Here is a 22,053-nt window from a genome sequence, read left to right as displayed (position 1 = left end):
TGAGCGTACGCGTTCCAAGTAAAATGTCAAGGTCACTGGGTGCTAGGTCCTCCAGTGCATTTCGCCCTATTTTACTATGAGTCCCTCTCTGGATCAGACCTGAGTTGAAAACTCTTTCTTTGAGGGAAATTGCTCGATTAGTGACGATGGATTCCGTGTTTCGAACACTCATAGCTTCTTCATACGACTGCTGTCGGGTAAACAATTCATTACGCATTTTCACCCTCCGATGCTCAATGACTGGCAAGTATTTTGATTAAAAACGTAACTGAATAAATGTTTTTATTGCAGCAAATAAACTGCGTTTAACGTTCAATGTCCTTATTATGAGTGGTATGGCATTCTTTTGAAGGCGAATTATATAATGAATATGTAACCTATTTTTGAATTTCAGTTCAGTGATGCGATCGGCGTGTGAGCGTGTGGATAAGGATTTCTTGAAAAGGGAGGAATGACGCAATGTTATGAGAGAGAGAGAGATGTCTTGAAGTGTAGGAATGGAATTAGAATTCCTAGGGAATGGAACTTCAATAATTTCGGCAAAAAGGAATAATTGTAAGTTGAGACATTTTTGCACTATGTTAAAAGATTTTTTGTAAACTTGTTTTCTATGCATATACTGGTCAGTCTTAAAGACGTCCACGTCGGATTGAGCTCTTTCATGGAAGGACAGATTTGAGCGTCTCTTCGTTACATATTGCATATTTCTCATCAAAATGTTTCTTCCTTAAAATGATTCTTTAAAAGGTAGGCTTACAATTTTTTTACGCGGGAGAATCATTGCTGCTAAAAATGTAATCAGTGTCGTAATTACGTGCGACAACGTGCGTAGGGGCAAGTGATATTCTACAAACGTAACTTTATTTATCGAGCCATTAAGATTACTACAGACCAGTGTCTCTTCAGAAAAACGTTTGCGGGTAAAAATTATTGCTATTCATCAAGATATACCGCCTCGTTCCATTTGCATTATAAGTTCTCAAAGGCGTCGAGTTTAAGGATATGTGTGCTCCTATTTAGCGATAAATTTTGAAGAGTAATAGGATGGGAAGTTTCGAAAATGTGTATATCACCGTCCGATGGCTCAAAACGACCGGTTTAATGTTCAGACAAGTGTTCCTTGACCCTAGTTGAGTGCTATATTTCAGTTGACACCATCTAGGGCCACCCTTACCACGCCACCATTCTTTGATTGGTAAATCTCAGTCCTGGATATTTAAGCTATGATATTCTTCCGTAGGTTGTGGAGGAGTTTACTACGGAATACTTCGCAAAACGCTTTTATTAAAAGTATGAAAATCACGGACGCTGGTGTATTATTTTTTCCGAAATAAAAATTGTATGAATTTAAGGAGTAATATTACCTCAAGGTATATTGTCGCAGGGGTCAATGCTGTTCAAGCGTATACCATTTCGGAAAACTTTCTGAGTTTTCATTCATTCACGGCACCCGGCAAGCCTCCGCTAGGGTAAGTGACAGAGAGTGATTACACGCCAGACTTCTTTTGACACAAAAACTTCTGTGCACTTTTTCTGTGTAATGCTTTGTGAACCTACTTTTCCACCGTTGTACCTATGATTAAATGATACATTCTCAACGTCATTGCTAAAGAAACATCGCTCTGTTGTTTGCATAAAATTTATTCGTAATCTGTAATTTAACCAGAATACAGCGAGTTATTCCATACACGGCTCCTCTAATAATTTTGATACGCTTCTAAGTTTGTTTCAACAGCTCATCTTTTGAGCAGGAATAAGATCGGTTTTTTGGCTTAAAATCAATGTTTAAAGTCTCGAGCCATGAGATTCGCTGGTTAACACACCCAGGACCAGAGTGTTAAATATTCTTTTAGATGAAAAGACTCTATCTCAGCCTCTGTCAAGATTTGTGCCATTAACTCAAATTAACACCTACATTGGCTTTCTAATATTAACATTATCCTGAAGAGACTTTAAGTATTGTTTATACTTAATTGCATTAGTCGTGACATTGTTTCTGATAATGGGCACCTCAAAACTAAATATATTTACGCATAATTTTACACTTTCACATCAATAATTTTATTTTCGCACTCAGATTGCGGCACATGATAAAAACCCAACTTAGATTCCTTATTTATTACCTAAAAGGAAGAGTAATAGTTAGTAAGGCATCCGTTATCTATCTAGTATGTCACTTGCCATTGTGTATTATGATTTATAGCGACAGATTGGCAGACGCAACGCACCTGATCGTATCGTATTCTTTTGGATCGCTAAAATTGCTTATTTAACAACTTTAGGTGACATTTAAAGTTTATATTTTGTGATGAATCACAAATCAGAAATTCAACGGCCTCCATCATATTTTTTTGGTGAAATTTTGAAGAGCATCAGTTTGTTTTTTCACATAAGGCACTGTTTTATCATTTGCAACGCTCGTGGGACTCTGACATGAATACTACAGTTCTGTAAGACATCTGCACACGAATCAACATTTGACACAATATTAGAATAATGCGCGCAGTAAAATTGACATCAGTGTTTTTAAGAAAAATAACTAAAGATCAAGAAATATTGTGCACACTGTCCATTCTGTTTACTTAAATGGCACAAACTTTGAGGAATAGAATAGTTAGCGTGGTAATATAAATGAAAAATAATTTCTGGTGGTTCATTTTCTGTGAAACTACGACTGAATTGATATTTCCCTCCTGATAAACACTTAAGAAGTAGTGCGCTCCCGCATTTCATTCTCCTCAACACAATTTTCCAGTGTTCTCACCTAAAATCCATTAAACTGAGGCGACGAGCATTGATTTAGACATACAGCACGATTTGATTTTAATTTCGTAAACTTTTAGCTATTCTACTAAAAGGCACCTAGTACATCTTTACTTTGCTTTCTTTCTTTGCTTTCCTTAGTTATTCTGAAGAGTATTATTGCATTGATTTTACTTTCCTCTCAATGACATAATATTTGTTAGAGATTTGTTGTTTGTTTAGAAAGCCATCATCACTCAAGTGTTATTTGCTCAGTCAGTTAAAATAATCAGACCTTACCAGAATGGAAACTCAATGCTTCGGAAAAATACAGTATAAATATCTCTTAAGGTGAATAAGAAATACTTAGTTTTTCCACACAAACTTTATTTTTACGACCGGGTTTCGACGAGGATCGTCATTATCAGGTCTGATGTCTGAACCTGATGATGACGATCCTCGTCGAAACCCGGTCGTAAAAATAAAGTTTGTGTGGAAAAACTAAGTATTTCTTATTCATTATGAATCGTTTCCACAAAGTGACGGCGGATACTATACAGTATCTCTTAAGGTATTAAGTTTGAGTTTATTTTGATTTGATATTACGTTGCTTTGGTGCAAAGATTCTCATAGGGCATAATTTGATTCTGGAACTCAAGGTCACAAACATGGTCCATGAGGGGTTCAAATATGTTAATCGTATTCCTATGATGTTATGTACATTTTTCTTGCGTGTGTGTGTGTGGCTCTGAGGGGATGAATCTTGTTCTTCGATCCGTTTGGTTGGGGTTCGTCCTGCTGTCGTTGCAATGAGCCTGTGACGTCCGAGCGAGTTTCGATCGTTGGTATATCTCATATCCTGTTTATTTATTGCATGCTCTTATCCGCTCTATTACAGTCCGCTAGACATGGACCAACCAGAATGTCGAATGAAGATTGGAGGAACCAAGTACACACAATAATCGAGAATGGACCACGGCAAAGAAAAGAAGCGGGGATAGGTTTAGATTTGGACAATTAGGGTCGATGCTCATCACTCAGCAACAGGACGTCGAATACAGGAAGATGAAATAAGGGATTCGCTTCCATCGCCCTTCAGCATGTGAGTTTTTAGACAGTGTTTTGCCATCCCTTATTACAGTTTCAATACTAAATGCAGGTTATTACGGGTTAAATTTTAGCAGTAAATTATTATATAATATCATTACGAAATTTTTTCAACTGTTTTATTTACATACGTGTTGCTATACTAGAAAAATAATCGTGGAAAATGCATATAATTTACTACGCTAAGTTTAATTTTTAGAGCTCACACGCGTAGTAACTTTGCTCAACGTATTTTTATGAAATTTATTTCTCCATCTGATACAAATGAACATTTACTTAATATTTCAATTTTTTTAAATTTAATTTATCAAAAAATCAGAATCACAGAAAGAGACCAACTTGGAAAATTTTTCTCTTCCTTCTTAGTCTAAATGTATAAATGTTCCTTTGGCCAAAATATTTCCAACCGCTATAATTGAAATCCAGCAATCAGGGCCACAAACATAGCATCCGTTCATCGCCTCATATCGGAACGGTCAATTTTTGTAATTTTTGTAGTTTTTCATGCCAAATCATCAGAAGAAAGGAAGGACACTATTTCAGTTTCTCCTGGTCCCTTTGCGTGCAACTATCAAAAAACCTTTTCTATATTTCATCGTCTATAATTTAGAAACTCAAAATTTTGAACTATTTCCGAGATAATATTTGGAACAGGATATCATTTTTAAGCGTAAATACGTCACATTATGTCATAAAGACTATGCAGATTCCTATGAAATTAAGAATGGATTTGCGCAAACTGGCAAATGTCAAATATAGGTAGAAATAGATAACAATATTAGTCCTGGTTCAAGGTGGGTCATGTGAAATACTCATTTGAGACCTCTCACGCGCAAAAAAAAATTATTTGGCAGTATGATCCTGTAGTGACTGTTGGTATGAGGTCATTTTAGGCGGGGCGCACCAAATACACGCACAGCCCTCCATGGATGCGGTGAAGAGGAGATTAAAAGATTTTGTACTCACCTGTACCTGCACCTGTACTCACATACTTAGAAAATTCAATTCAATAATAACATTGCTGAATTTGTAAAAATAACGGCAGTATTGGAGTGAATTTTACATATTGGCTGCCCGCGATTGCTAAAAGAAGAATAAAATTAAATTAATGTTCAATCCAATTCGAAATTTGGAGTGATGTAAAATTACTACTCTCAGAAATGCACCATTCTGCATTATAGCCATATGTCCCAGAAAATACATATTTCCTGGGATAGAAACGATACCATATGGAATAGAGCAAACAAATGAGGATGTATAATTTTAATACGGCGGGTAAATATACCTTCCAGTCGCTCTTGAATTTTTTACGTTGATGTTACCCGAAAAAAGTTTAACCTTTGAAGTCACCAGAGAATTTAGTGACCATAGGATGTTAAATGCTAAATTTTCACTACATCGGGTAAGAAATAAGAAACCTAAAAGAAAAATTTACTTGTTTAAAAGAAGGGGGCTATAAGGACCAAAACTGCGCGCTACAGAGTCAATTTGCAGGGTTTAAGAAAAATAGCCTTCACGTAAATACTGAGGATGCGTGGAATCACTTTCCGTAGATGGCGCGATCAGCAGTAAACCTCTTTATCACTAAGTCTCATGATTAAAATATATCCAGTGCTAATTACAAGAAGGAATTTCGGAATGCTGTAAGTGCATTCAAAAGGAAAGGGTAAGCGTAAAATTTGAAAAAGAATCCGAAAGGACTTCGGTCGTTCGTCAGAGGGAATAATTAAATGGCTAATCCGCTCAAAAATGCTAAATGTGGAAGAGTAACCAGCATTTTGGGAAAGGTCAACTTATAAAATTCATTCTTTCCAAGCATCTTCACCAATAACTCGCAGAAAACCTCCGAAAGCTTATCAAATCGTGCCGGACAACCGATGCCCAAAATTGAAATCTCACATAATGGCATGGAACGTTTGCTGAAAAATATCAAGCCTAATAAATCCGGGCCCGATTAAAACACCAGATACATTGCTTTACCGGGATATCCGTAATGCTGACGACAGAGCAGCTTTATCAGATGACGTTAATGTTATACGAGGCTGGTGCGACACTTGACAATCAGAATAAAACATAAATAAAAAAATAAGTTAGTATAGAGTACCGGTCAAATGTGATTCAAAGGTCAAAAAGGAATGTTATGTTTCTATTTATAACAAATGAGCTAGATATGTAAAACGTTGCTATGATAAACTTAGAGGGAATGTAGAATATTAGAGGAGCTAGGCTGGGAATAACTCAACGGAGCGAAGGTTAAATTACAGATTAAATCTCTTGCAATAATTGAAAGGGAGTGTCTTTGGCAGTGATTTTGAAAACGAATTATTTCCCTCATAGTTCTACTTTGTGCGAGATTTTATCAGTAAAATTAGTGAGATTGAGCTTAGAACAGGTCAATTTAAGATGCCATTTTTTCCACCAACGATAGGGGATTTTCATAACATAAGAATTATTCTCGTGTCTGTTCACCCCCTGCCAGACACCCTAGTGGTGTTTTTCAGGGTAATAAAATATCTATTCATGTATATGTTCAAACCGTAGTTGCCATTTATTCATAATTTACAGTGCAACTCGATATGTCAGTGAAAGGAAAATAATATTTCCCGGTACGAATTTCTCATGCCGAGCATAATATTGTTCCGAAGGACGACATTTATCAATTATGACTGGAGCCGTTCAAATTACTCAAATTAAGTTTTTCTTTAGCATAAAACGGAAAATGATATTTACATAAAAGTATAACTCAGGTTAACAAACTTTTATTTAGTCTACCGCGAAGTGAAAAGTAAGATTAGAATGTTCGCGGAAGACACGTTGATTTATCGGGAGATATCTGGGGATGAGGATTATTTAGTTCTATCACAGAATCTAGATTGCATTACTAAATAATGTTGAAAATGGGGATTGTCAGTAAACCTTAAAAAATATTCGATGGTAATTGTCTTTAAAAAATCAACGGGGTTTGTTTTCAAAATAGATTGGGTTGGCCTAGAAGTGAAATACCTAGGTGTCACAATCACAAAAGACAACTTGGGGGAATCCCATACGTAAAGTCTGCGGGCAAGCATATTCAAAATTGGGATTTATTAGACGTTTTGTTGGCAGAAGTGAGTCCAAGGTCAAGGAACGTTGTTCCCACGCTTCTTTAAAGCCTTATTTAGAATATGTATGCATCGTATGGGATCCGAGTGAAAAAGGCCTCATTCGGGAAATTGAGAAAGTTCAACACCGGGCAGCCCGTTTCGTTAAAAACTCCTACGTTCAAACGAAAAGCGTAATTGCAATGCTTATGGAGTTGAGGGGTGGGAATCATTAGTTGGAAGGCGATTCAATGCTAGGTTGAACTTACGAAATAAATTCAGATCCGCAAGTTTCAGTGAAGTAATTTGCTGCGAGGTTGTGCATGTACAAACTTGAGTTGAATTTATTCATTGAATATTGAATTTATTATTGAAAACGCGTTATCATTTAATAGCTAGTCAGTGTACCCCCATTCTAAAAGTGTATGATAAAAATTAGAAATACGTAGATTTAAGTTCTATAAGAAAGAAGACGCCAAAGAGATGATAATATTATATGACGTTCCCATTCGGAGCAACGTTGGTCTCAATCGCTTCAAGGTATCATTAGAGCAACTTTCTCCCTGCAATTTGTGTGAACGGGAGAAAATATCCTTTTGTCAATTTTAAGAATAATTATTTTTTCTTTCTTAAATATTTGCACACCTTAATTGCCACAGCTAAATCTGATAATGACTAGCAGCTGACAAAGCCCTTCTCCCTCTTTTACATCTTCCTCTCGCATGCTCTGTGATGCATCTAATTCCCGTGTAAAAAGGCGCCAGTCTTATTCGACACGATAGTCTAAATTAGGTGTCATATCTAGAGAATGCGGTCGGCCCCCTTTCGCTGGGTGGGGCCCTCTCTCCTCCCCTCGGCACTTTGGGTGTGGGTCGGCGGCGTGTGCTGACCGAGCGGCTAGACCTCGACCAATTCTGCCGAAAGATTTGTTGGACTCTTGAAAAATACGTTTCAAATTAGGATTATGTACAAATCGCTGGCAGCAGCCATCATATTGGAGCGGATAAATGCAGCGGACTTCACGTGGAATTAGGTAAACTCGGTTTTCAGAGCGCTGTCTCAATTTAACCTATGCCAAGCTGTACTTGAATCCAATTGGGCCCTTTGGGAAATTCGTAGCCTGAACTGTAGGTGCGATGGGAGGGTTATGAGGGGAGACGAGCAAGCGAGGGACGAGAGGAAGCGAAAAAGCAGACCCCGTCGCTAACCATAAGGAGTCGAGCGAGGAAACGCATGCGGGAACCCAATAACCCTCCCCGTTCCAGCTAGTATCTCCAGGCAGACCAAGACTGGAGGGAGAAAGGGAAGAGGCGAGGAGAGCATGGCGAGGAAACTACTTCCATCTGCTCACCCCTTCTTAAGCTCTTACCAATCTTATCCAATTATTCGCACCACCGAGAATATCTACGTGCAACAAACTACCCCCTCACCTCGGTTGATGCACCTATTCTAATTTATATGCTCGACTTTTACTTCATGTTCACCTCAATTTATTCTTATCATGGGTATTTTAGAGTTTAAGGTTGGATTTGGCTGGATAAAGTCTGAACAGCGATGCACATCTTGGCATCTCTTAACAAAAAACATCGAGACATCCGACGCAAATATGAAACCCATCATTACTTCTTTTCTTTGTCTCCCCCCATTTGCAGCAGTGAATGCAGCTAAGGTTATTCTTTGAAATCTGTTTTGCGATGGGAATTTATGCCATGGTCGGTAGAATATTTGATTTTATTTACGTGCGTAGATGATAATACCGGCGTATAGATAGGGCATAATATTTGGTTTTTCAATGCAAAAACCAGTACTGGTACGTAAATGTAAAGTATAGTAGCGCATAATAAATGCACTAGCAGGCGAACAAGAATGTAACCGCGTCAACATGTGAAGTGATCAGCACATGTTTATATCAGAGAAATGATTTGATACGAAGCCATATTTTAGATTCAAGTTATTGATTTAATATATTTTTAAATCACGTAAAAGTAGATCTAGCGAAGCATGGTACCCTATAACATGTATTTGAGTTTGATATGTCGTGTCCTAATGTGCCACGGAATAATACTTCCTCTGAGTCCGATCAGAAAACTGCATTGTACTCTTTATTTAATTTCTCGATTTGATTGTCTTAGCCAGGAGTGAGCAGTACCTCTGATGAGGGGCAGGGGTTAATATATGGAAGCCAGTGACAAAGTGTATTCAGATCTCACAAAATATTTTCTTATTACATATTTGAAATTTAATATTTTTCGCCTATGTTGAATTTTATGCAGCATCAAAATGCCTGTGTCGTCTTTGATAAATGACGCAATGTTATATGAAATTACGTAATAACACTAGGGTGTTAAAAATTTGATTGTAAATGTTTTGAAGTAAATGAGTATTAGCAGTATTTCCTCACTGATTTTCTGCTGTCGTGTTGATGTACATATTTCTATATTTAGACTGAATCAAAGAATTCGGAGTAATGAAGCCCTAACACATCTTGGAGTGGAGGTCGTCGCGCCCAGAATAAGACGAAATGTGATTAGATTTAAACATTTTTAATGTTGCTTTCACTTTTTAAAAGCATACTACCGAGATGAATAGCTTAATTTTTTAGTTATTAGAGATGTGATTATATTTAAACATTTCTAATGAGGCTTTCACTTTTTAAAAGCATACTGCCGAGATGAATAGCTTAATTTTTTAGTTATTGTTGCATCGCTGTGTGTTCTTGGAAAAGGGAAAAAGTTGGATGAGACATTTCATCCATTGTTTCTCATTCCCCACTGATTGCATTGCATTCATTTGCTTGCGTGACTGACTGTATGCATGGCGGGGGAAGGGTGCCTCCGCAGAGATTGTTGGAGGGGGCGAGAACTTTCTTGAGGTCAAGTCCTTCCGAAGGAGGAGGTAGGGGCGGGAACACGTACTTCCTTCTCTAATGCCATTGGAGAAATTGGAGAAAGCTTGGAGAAACAAGCCTGATTACGCGGTTGAGCATTCAAATAAGTTATTGGAGTTATTATTTAAATACAGGGCATCTCGCTATTCGTATGTCCGGATTACGAGTGAATGTTAACAGTTTTCAACTCGTTTTTATTTTCTAATGAACTTATTTCTACTTTGTCCCGTTGTTCAAGAGATGCGTTTTCGATAAAATCCATAAAGTGATGATTGACACATCTTTTAAATCAATCCCAATTGACTTCTTTTTGTCTCGTTTTTTAAAGGAAATCGACATAAAAAGTTTTGTACGTGGATTTGCACATGATTTCTCCACTTGATTAAATCGTTTGAAATTATCTGGGAATTCATTCAGTGCAAATTACGGCATGGGTTACGGTTCAAAATTGCATATTTGGCAGTGTTGCTTTTAAGATTGATTTCTCTAAGTTAATCATCTGTGACAACAGTGACTGCCTGACTGACGAAAATACCTCTCAATAATTTAAAAATGTCTCCCAATTGACGAAGCAATTCTGAGGATATGTTGAGAGCCCTAGGTGCCTCATCGGTGAGAATGAATCAATGTCCACGACTCACGCGACGGCGACAAACCCTTGGTTTTGCTGGATCGGTGGAGTGTCGAGTGGAAACTTCAATGACTAAGCGTATTCTAGTCAGCTTTATATTCTTTCACTGCCATAGGACAAACCCACTTTAATCGGTTAGGAGGCGGGTCTTCGTCCTACTGCTTTTTTAATATTTAATACAATTTAATGCAATAGCCCTAAGTATTTATGGCCCTTTGGGTAATCATTTCATATTGTACACTGGTAAATCAGTTACAACGGTTCCCTAGTACAATATCATAATCTGACCAGATCTTCAACGATGGGAAAGGCTTTCCATCATGCGAATGGTTAAGGTTCTGATTGTCTCATATAATTTTCTTCACACGATTACAGGAATCTTCATGGAACATTAAACTGTTGGCATCTGATTCATCCATAAGCATGAACATATTTGGACATTTTGGACATATTTTAAGTGAATCAACTGTTAGTTGGCACTGCACCTGTCTCATTCTTGTTGTTTAAAAGAGTGTCTGTCTTACGTGTTCATTGATTTAAATGTGTACTGTGCTACGAGAATATGAATGTCTTCCCCTGTGTCCTGAGGGAAAATAGCTAGAAAGAAAAACGAAGAATTTCCGAATTTATTTTAGACTTGGGTGACGTATTTGCAATGTCCGATCGCATGGTTCACTTAAGGCGATGCACAATTTGTAATGTGCTTTGTTTAATTTCTATGATCTACGGGAAGTTATTTTGGTTACGAATATTCATCCCCTAATTTAAATTTAGAGGATTATTATGTCCTTCCCTTGTCCTGTTTGACGCCAGCATGCTTCTTCGTTGTTTTCTCTTGTTGGTGTTGGTGGTGTTTGGTGTTGTCGACCGGCTGGGCACCACCGGTCGACTTCGGTGGTTCAATTCGTACCTGCCTCCGTTTCCACGTTGTCCTCCTGTTCAATAGTCCTATTTTTTAATGGCGTTTGAATTTACTTGCTCAAAACACAAGCTTACATTAAGGCATTAAGTTTTTTGTGGACATATCAAATCATTGCACTCCTCACGGCAAAAAAATCTCATTCAGGATTTAACGGCATACACGGCGGAGGTCCTGGGTGCGGGTGGGTGGTATAGGCTTTAAGGAATCCCCAGGGTCCTGCGGGCCCCTTTAGCCAAGAAATAATGCTTTTGCCCGTTGGGTGAAGGAGGAAACCTTTTACTCTGAATTTAGGTTTTCTAATTTTATTTGATATATTATTTAATGAAAATATATTTACAATATGCTGTTTACTTAATTGATTTTTTTAGATTTGAGATCTTCCCCCCTTCGTCTTTCCTTTATATATTATTATTATTAGGTAATCTACCGGTTAAGGTAGGTTTTTGGATGGACATGATTACTAATTAAATAATTTGTGACCCCTAGCAAAACACAACATCCTACTCTACATCAGGTCCCTCTTCAGCATTAAATTCCTTCTTCCTCCCTTCATCCCGTCCGGCATCCCTTTCCTGTTCCTTCACTTTCCTCATTTGCCTAACATTCTCCCTTCTATTACAGTCTTCAACATCCCACTGCCGGTCAATACGCCCTTCATCCATTTTTCCTGCTTCCATAGGATTTCTCCCAACAAACCCCTCTCTTCGCCCACCATACCAAGTAATTCCTCATTTGTTTTCTTCTCTGTCCATTTCACCTTCTTCATTCTTCTCCACACCCACATTTCAAAAGCTTCTAATCTACGTCTATCCTCCTGCTTCAATGACCACGTTTCCGCACCGTACATAGCTACGCTCCATATCAAAGTTTTTACGAGTCTTTTCTTAACATCCTTACTCAACGTCTCTCTCATGAACTCCCTCCTCCTTGTGAAAGCCTCTTTGCCTAGCGCAATTCTTCTCCTTACGTCCCTACTACTTTGACCGTGTGGGTCCAAAACACTTCCGAGATACGTAAACTGTTCTACCTGCTCTAGTTTTTGCCCTCCTATATTAATGTCAAGCTTAGCCTTTTTCTTTCTAGAAAATCGCATAATCTTGTTTTATTAATATTGATTTTCATCCCATACCAGTCGCACTGAATTTCCAATTCACTCAGCAATGCTTGTAACCCCTTGGCTGACTGACAAACTAAAGCTTGGTCATCAGTGAACCTGACTGATTTTACGAATTCCCAGACCACTTTCATTCCTACCTCCAGTTCTTCCCATGCCTCTTTAATCATTTCCTCTGCATACAGGTTGAACAACAACAGTGATAATGGGCAACCCTGCCTTACGTCTCTTCCTAACACTGCCAATCCAGACTCCCCATTCCCCACCCGCACCTGAGCAGTCTGTGACATGTACAGGTTGCGGATTAGCCTCCTTTCCCTCCAATCTATTCCAATTTTTTGCAATGTACTTATTAGTTTTTCCCAATTCACTCTATGTAACACCTTTTGGAAATCTACAAAACAGGCAAATACATCCTGGTTGTATTCTATATTCCTCTCGATTAATAATCTCATTACTGCAATGGCATCACGCGTACCTCTCCCCTTCCTAAACCCAAGCTGATCATCCCCTAAGTAATCATTTACCCTACTCTCAGTCCTTTTGTTTATGATCCTGAGAACAACTTTAGCTGCGTGGGATATCAAACTTATTTTCTTGTAGTCCTCACATGATGTAGCCTTTACCTTTTTCGGAATAGGAACTAAAAGTGATCTCACAAAGTCTTTCGACCAGATTCCTTCCTCATAAATACTACGAATCAGCCCATATACCCTCTTTCTCCCACATTTTCCTAAACTTTCTTTTATATACCTCCGCGTAATTCATTTTTATTGATACATCTTTGAACTTTATTGCCTTGTGCCTGGAAATTAATAAATCTTGTGTAATTTTTGATCAATGTTAGAACACTATTTAATACATACTTTAAATTTTAATGCTAAAATACGCTATTTTCTTATGTCCCCATAAAAATGAATATAAATAGCATTAATAGTGTTTAGAATTATTTAACATTTAAACTAAATTTGTTATCTTTATGCCTCGTTGCCCGAATGGAAATAGGAAATATAATTGAGAAAAAATATATAAGCTGCTATTACATTCCAAGTATAATAAAGGAGCCTCGATGTATATTAATGAGCGTGTCTGGACATGGTTACTCCGCTGCCAATTCAAATAGTGACACCTTCCGAAATACCACCTGTCTACCTACGAGAGCATTCTAACGTAATAAATGTATATTACATTCCGTCCTCTCTCTCTCTCAGTACCTCTTAGCTTACAACTGGCAGCTTCCTATGATGATGCTTCCCTTGTACGCTTTTGTCCATATCATGGCGCAAAAAGTAATCATGTAACCCTTTGAAATGTTATACAATAATCCACTAAAATCTTACGGATTAAACATTTGCGATGAACTTTCCACAGTCATTGCCAGCGGTTAATGAACGCAGAATTAATGGTGAAAATTGAGTAGGTGTGCGTGGCCCTGTTTAAATATTAAAAAACATTATTATACACTGCATATTTAGAGTTATGTAGGCGATATAATGCAAATAAAATTAGTTTATTCATAAAAAAATTTTTCCACCAACGATAAGGGATTAGAATAACATTGACCATCCGCGGTAGGGTTAAAAATATTCGGGTCAAAATTCGTCTCCTGTGTATTCAACCACTACCACACACCCTAGCAGTGGTTTCCAGGATATTGTGAGGTTTTTAGCCAGAATTCGAGCGATTGGCTCGACATGCCCTGAACATAGCGTTATCAGAGGCAGTTCAGGGTGAGCGGTAATTCCAGTGCCAAGGTAATAATTCAAAGTGCCCTGCTTGTACTTGAATTTTCGAGGCGTGAACTTATCCGTCTATACAATACCTCACATTTGTTAGCACAGAAAGGGGGTATTTTTAACATAAATTAATAAATTTTCCTAATCTAATGCTATCTTAATATTCCATTCTATAAAAATTAAAGTGACAGGACAAAGTATTCTTTCTTTTCCTTTATTATTTGATTCCTGTTATGCATCAATCAGTTTTGAATGTGGTCAAAAAGTAGTTGAACGCTAAGGATATTCACAAGGGCAATGAATATAAATATATCAAGGGATCAATGATTAAAGGACTAATCCAAAGTTAAGAACGAGAAAATTCATTTTCTTTAGGAAGGACAGCTAATTAAAATCTCATTTAGGAAGGAAATTGTGTTGACAAGGCGAAACGTTTCAATACGTGGGCAGTGTTTAATAGGTAAATGGACACAGAAGTAGATGATGAGAAGAATCTCATTGGTGAATTGGAAAATAAGTCAAAATATTTTCGAAGGGTTAATTAATAATCATCTAAGTCTTTTGTTTTTTGCGGAAAAACTAATAAAGATGGCTGATTCTAAGAATCTAATATCGCAACAAGTTTTCCATTGCCAGGATCAACAAGGGTGGGAACTTTGCCAAGGTTTCAGTTTACATCTAAAGGGTCGCAAAAATCTATAAAAGCAAGGCTGCCCATCAATGCAGACCGAGTTTCCGTGTGTTTGTTTTGATCGACATGTATGACCACACGAGTAACAACTCTAAATAAACCGGACCCAGGTATTTAAGTATCGATGGCACAGTGAAAAGGCGTCACACTTAACCAAAACTCAAACCTAAGAGATCTACTTCATAATTTTTATTTGCTTGTAAAACCAATATGGGAAAGAGACCACCGCGAAGGGGCAACGCAGGATACAAGTCATAGAATATTGTGATTAAAAAGACAACCGAAAGTCGCTTCACTCTACGCACAAGTCCCGTTTCATTTGAGATTGATTACGCGATCATTTACGAACAAGAGAATATATTAAATACGAGGTCTGCTCAAAAAGTAACACAACTTTTTTGTTTTTTCAAAAATTATTTTTTTATTCATGAAAATCAATTTTGTCCCCTTCAAAGTAATACCCATTAGATATTATACACTTATGGCAACAGTTTTACCAAACCTCGAAGCATTTCAAAAAATCATTTTTTGTGATCTTGTTCAGCTCCTCCTTCGATGCAGTTTTATCTCTTCAATCGTAGCGTAGCGTCGTCCTTTCATGGGCCTCTTCAGTTTCGGGAGCAAGAAAAAGTCATTGGGGCTCAGGTCTGGGGAGGACGGTGGCTACGGCATCATTATTGTGTCGTTTTTGGCTAAAAATTCGCGCACAAGAAACGATGTGTGCGCAGGGACGTTGTCATGGTGCAAAAGCCAATTTTTTGGAAGACCGCAAGACCCAATCGAAGAAAAATGTAAACAAAACTTCAAATTTGACCGAACTTTGCGCGCCTTTTTCCGTCCAGGCTCGTACTGCTTCTTCCATATGAATGATTAAGCTTTAATTTCCTCGTCATAACCGTAAACCAATGATTCATAACCAGTTAGGACCCTCTGGGGCAAATTTAGGTCGTTTCGGACAGAGTCCAACATCTCATTAGCAATGTTAATGCGTTGCTGTTTTTGGTCGAAATTAAGCAATTTTGGTACGAACTCCGCGGCGACCCGTGTCGTGCCCAAATCATTGGTAAAAATCGAATGGCAATCGATATGTTTAGGTCCTCAACAACTTCTCTAACGGTGATTCGACGATTGGCTAACACTATTTCCTTCACTTCATGTTTTAGTCTGTCGTTTACGTGCTGGGGCGTCCGGCACGCTCTTCGTCGTTCACATCTTCTCGGCCTTCTGAGAACATTTTGTACCACCGATAAACGTTGCCTCTGCCCAAGGTAGATTCTACAAATACCATAGTCAACATTCGAAATCTGTCCGTGCACTAAATTTCGTTTTTCACACAAAATTTGATGCACATTCTTTGATCCATTTTTTGGAACAGGCAAAAATCGAAGACAAGCCAAAGCACGTCCAAGCAAAACAGATGTCAACAATTAACTGAACATTCAAAATGGCCGAACTTTTCGGCATAAGTGTAGACGTAAGTACCCACATAACGCCACAAAAAATCAAAAATCAAATATATCTATCCTATGAAAATTCAAAATTGGCGATACTTTTTGAACAGACCTCATATTTGAATCATAGCTAATAATTGTTCAAAACTTTGCCTGATTTTGGTCGTGGATTGACGTGGCTTTATTCCGAGGTGATTACCCGTATCACAGAGGCATCGGTTAAAGCTTAATGTTTTCTTCATCACATAAAAGGTGTCATAACTGATAATTATTCTCAGATGCTTTCTGTTATTTATTTCCGAGAGCTGAAAACTGTAATTTGAGAATGAAATTATTTTTTTTTAATTTTGAAAACATAGCCGAGGTCTCAATTACTTTTTTGCTCGGATTCAGGAAATTAACTCAACGATGTTCTCTACAGAGGTCACCCGTGTTTCAGCTGTGATTTTCATGAATTGGACAATTCAGTACGATGCACGCTTTTCCCTCGTCTCAAAAAAGATGACTTCCTCTGTATATTTCCATTTGAGTTCCCAACTAGGCTTTTAAAAAAAAGATAAGTGTCTTCCATTTTAATATTCTCTTTCTTATTTGAGATAACAAAATATGGCTATCAACTTAAATTAATACACAATGATTATAATTTGGAAAGGATAAATTGAGCTTCTTACTGCTTTTAAAAACTAATTTTACAAATTATATCTTCTTTAATACGTGATAATATTTTACGGCTTACGAAATATTATTTAAAATATTCAATCATCTAACTTTAATTTTTGGCACTTAGGACTAACATCTTTTAACCACTGCTGACAGGTATAATGGTGTAGACATAGTGGTACGGTTTGTGAATGAATTGTGGGACGGTCACTGTTTGTCAAGTCAGCGTTTCTACGGCAAACTTCATAAAGATGATTAGGAAAGAAAAGTAGAAAAAGGATGAAGATAGGAAATCAAAATTATGAGTACTGGGGCGGAGAATACAAAAACCCTCTCTCCCTCATTTGATTTTTTACCGCGGAGACCTATTTAAATCCGAGGCTTTCAGCAAACTCACCAACCATAAACGGGGAGAATATGCACTGTTCCTCACACGTAAAACTAAATTTTGAGCATCTATGTGGAATATCTCCGCTATAAAAAGACTCACCCAAGAACTAATTTATTCCTTTTTCCCTTTACTTCTAACTCCCCAAATGCAATATAGATTGACTTTCGTTTCCCCTTTCTGTCTCTCTGACCATACATTTTTCTTTTGCGTTCCTTAACTCCCAACACCCTCCACTTTGTTTTTCTATCGTTAGGAACAACCCCAGCAGTTCCTTCTCATTCCCTGATGCACCGAATTTTCATTTCCTTAATTTCCTTTCCAACGTATTTTATTAATGTTTCTCCATATCACAAAACCATACCACCCATACGTATTTTCGTTCCACAAAGACAAATATTCCATGAATGGGCTTCCTTAAACATTTGGCTTTATTTTCGTCCTAATTTCCAGACCAAAGAGGCATTTGGAGTTATCAATCCCATTTTAAAAATATTCTAGCCATGCTGAAATTCCATCTTCATTTCTTAAATCATAGGCCTGCATCAATGAGAATACTATCTACAGATGCACATATTTTTAACATCGGTCATACTGAATGTTTCTTTATGTGACGCTATTATAGTTTACTTCGTTTTTTATTAATTTCAGCCTCTCTTTACTTCTTGCATTAATTCTGAATTGCACTTTAAGATAAATTCAATGAGCCGCTCAAGGCCTTTATACTCGTATTTTAAACGAATTGCATATATGTTCCTCCTCAGGACTCTTCCAATTTTCGTTCCATCATTTTAACTGCGGGCGTGCAATACTTTGTGACTGCAGAACACGCATTGCACTGATTTGCAGAGCTACAAAAATCCACGATGAACAAAATGTATATTTAATATGTCTCGTACTCCTTATTGAATCATGGAAATGCGAAAAATGATATCAGTGAACTTTTAAGCTCGAAAGAACTTGATTTTACCGTCAGCAAACATAAAATCAGAGACAAAGCTTAGGATTATTTGAATCTCCATCAAATACGTGTTTTCCTTGCTGCTGGATATAATATTGCCAACACTGAATTTATAAAATTGCATTGCATATTTATTGCTAATCCCATTTCAAAAGATTGGCAAATGCAATTACCATCTGTCGGTCGATTTCGTCTATATTTATTAAAAATTTTAAACTTCAGGAGTAAGGCGCCGGGGTTCAATATTAATCGATCAAGGAAAAATATTGCATTGAATACGTAGTAAACTTCAATATGCTATTTGCACCTAGGTCATAGAAATAATAGCATCATAGAAAAAAGTATTATTTTCGGCCAATTTCATGAAAGAAGGCACTTTGCTATTACGTAGAGAATTTTTTTTATTACGACCTAGGTTTCGTTACGGCAAAACATCTTCAGGTTTACTTGATGATGTTACGATTCAACGCAAGGTTTAATCTGATTATGTTACGATGTAAGGAAACTTTGGCCGTGATAAAAAAATTCTATGCGGGAAAGCAAAATGTCTTCTTTCGTCAAAATGATTTCCACCGTGTTACGCATGAAACTATGTCGTTTATTTTAACGTCGTCTCATTCTAACATTCTTTTAAATAAATTGAATTACTATCATTAATCCTACTCGCCAGTTCGTCGCGGCATTTTTTCTCAATGGCAAAAGAGTAGGCGTAAACCAACAAGTGGTCAACATGCGTTATTTTGGCCACCATTTTTAGTGCAGACAATGAAACATGGAATTAACGATTGATGTCGGCTTTTTACGCTGCTTAAGCCATTTCACCGATTTCTTCAAGATACGGATTGAGGCCTCCTTGGTTTTTTAAAGTTTTCGTTACTATAATGTTTTCAGATATTCATCCACCAAGATTATTTCTCGGCATAACCTTAGAATTTTTAATATGCGCTGGGCATATAATGGATTTTTGCCTTCGAGCGACATTTCGGTAGTTTGCAGCGACTCAAATATATGAAAGTTGAAAATAGGTATCCTCAAACTTTTTGGTTTTTAAGTATAAAAGTTCCTTATCGTAGTATTTGCAGATATTTTTGGTGGAAGTGGTGTGCATTCAGAGAAGTAAAATGCCCGTTAATTCTCGTTGTAGAAGCTTTTTAAAACATTGTAATCCTTTTTTAGACGTCTTTAGTTGGAGTGCCCATCTTCTGAAATAATTGCATAAAGAGTGCATTTGTTCCACCTGTTCCGCTTTTACGGCCTCATTTGGATATTTATCTTCAACCTGTTACGTCGAGAGAATCTTCCTTTCGCCTTCTTCTCGGTCATTGAAACCCTATCGCACGGTTTCTGTAACGGGTTCAAAAATACTAGTGGCTCCCTTGGCTAACTATGACTTGATTGTCCGCAAATGTACTAAGTTGGTGTTCAGTTTCATTCCAACTATTTCTTCTTCCACCAACACTGTCCATGCTTCTCTTATCATTTTCCTCGCGTCTGCATTGAAATTGGCGGCTGATAATGAATCTACTCACCTTGTCTAACGCTCCCCTTGGTAGACCATCTAAGACGCTGCACTTACAATCCAATCAGAAAAGACATACATGATTCGGATGTTCCATACCCTTCCTATCATCTGCCATACCCGAATTGCCTTTTTATATTCTATAGTACATGAATTAAATATATTAACCCAATACACTCTGTCTGTCGAACCGAAGCATTAGTGTTCGATTCACAAGTTTACCGCTCAACCGAAACTTTGCATACATACAGGTACTTTGTCCAATTAATAAGGAAATATTACTTCCATTTTGTATTGCGCATATCCGTGTCCGCATTGAGGGAGTGTTAGTTTAGGCAGAATATCATGTGATGTTTACTTCCTTGATCACCAAAGATGACAAGTACAAAAAAACTCGTACTTCAGTTTGTTTATTTTATTTATAAACGCATTTATCAATCCGTTATAAGAGGTACGAAATGTTCGTTCCATTTCAATTTACTTATTCAGATACCATTAAATCAATAATACCATAGTTTTTCCCCCATTCCGGGATCAGCCGTTTTCACGCTCCTCCATGCGTGCGCCATTTAATCGTGGTATTTCAGTTCGGGGACGCCCGGTCACGGCAACCAAGGTGGACCACGCGCCCCCTACTCTCTTCCCCTCCCCCCCCTCTTGCCCCACCTAACACGCTGTCTTGTTGGTAGTATTGCACGGGCACATTTACAGTTGTACTTATAATACTTCAACTGCAATTCTCTACGCCGGGAGGAATCCATTCGCTGCCTTGTTTGCGAAAGTTTAACGCTGCGTGCCCAGCGACTCCTTTCGTTTTCACTTTCACAAAAACTTTCGTGCGACTCCTTTTTTTGTCGTAGAATTTAATTTAATTTTCGTTTCCTCGTACTAATTAAAGAAAATGGTACAGCTATTGTCGCTAATAATGTTCTCATTTTTGTTTTCTTTTGTAGGTCGTCTTCGGAATAATATTATCCCGCCATCACGATCGATCTAAGGGTAGGAAACCACCTCGTGGCGGGACGCTGGGTCGCATTTGCCATGCAGAGAGAGATGTAACTGATCATGCGTATTATAAGTTTGTTCTAATTTTAAAAATTCGACGTGAAAAACCATGAATATTATCTTACCTACTAGAAACATAGATCATTCCCTAGATTTACAGAAATGGGGAATCGTATTTTGTCCAGTTTATTATCATTTTGCTGATTTTATTTTAGGCCTCTTCGAAAAAAATATCGGAAAGGGTGTGCGATGGAGGAACCCTGGAGACCGTCAGTGGTGAGTGTCACATTTATCTCATTACTTTTAGTAACCACTAGTTTTCTCGGTGTTGTTGTCTTTGTGGCAGGGATAGGTATGTTCATCTAACATTGGGGTTGTCCTGTAAACCCTAACGTTGGCAGTGTGACAAAATGAAAACAACTAGAAATAGCCTTGCACGTATTTCCTTTCTACTGTTTTGAAATCCAACTGTTTAGACTCTCTCAGGTCTCGATACTCGGGTCTGGCTGTCTCGCCAAGTCGAAATGTTCTTTAATTGGGAGAGGGCTATATTCGGGTACTTGAAACAATGAATTCCAGATTAAGTGAAGAATTTTGGGAATAATTGCGGATTTATGTCGTAATATTCTATGTTTATGGAGAATTTACGAGCAGAATAATTGATGTTCCTGATTGGAAATTCAGCGTTTGAAGTGACTGTGCGATCCAGACGCATAGTCTTTGATTCATTCGATCTAATATTTCCTCTTCTCTAGTAGTCGAAGACAAAGTTAGGTCATCAGTAAAACTAAAGCGTGTTTTATGTAAGCTCTCATGCATTTTGCCTTGTGAATGGAAGCATTTGTAGTGGGACGTTGTTCTGTCCATCAGTTCAAGATGGTGTGGTGAGATTGCGCATTTTAGGAGTGGGTCTAGTGAGTGAGTTTAGTGTTTTCCTATGTGTCTTAAATTCATTTGTAAAGAATAATAAACAGTAAACAAACAGCAATTCAGTTTTTCGCGATCAGAATTCGCCAGAATCGGAAAAAATGGCAATGATTATTTCTCTGATGGGGTCGTTTACTTTTGTTTTTGTAAATTAAATCAAGACAGAGAGCCATCATTACTCAAAATTTCAAGTACTAGTTTTTCGCTCGCGTCGTGATGTACAGTAATAGAT

At 37.6% G+C, this 22,053-nt stretch overlaps 1 long non-coding RNA gene across 1 annotated transcript; it reads left to right on the top strand.

The window, feature by feature from the left end:
• The first annotated feature begins 537 nt into the window (after positions 1–537).
• On the top strand, positions 538–10,870 carry LOC139689593 (uncharacterized). The gene is made up of 3 exons (XR_011701337.1): positions 538–555; positions 3,641–3,844; positions 10,823–10,870. It is a non-coding gene; the product is annotated as an uncharacterized lncRNA (long non-coding RNA).
• The last annotated feature ends 11,183 nt before the right edge of the window (positions 10,871–22,053 follow it).

Source organism: Hetaerina americana, unplaced genomic scaffold (assembly GCF_022747635.1).
Source record: "Hetaerina americana unplaced genomic scaffold, ioHetAmer1.1.p SCAF_25, whole genome shotgun sequence".
In the NCBI taxonomy this organism is placed as follows: Eukaryota; Metazoa; Arthropoda; class Insecta; order Odonata; family Calopterygidae; genus Hetaerina; species Hetaerina americana.
Note: the sequence above shows the minus strand (reverse complement) of the source record. Positions and strands in the feature narration are given on the sequence as shown.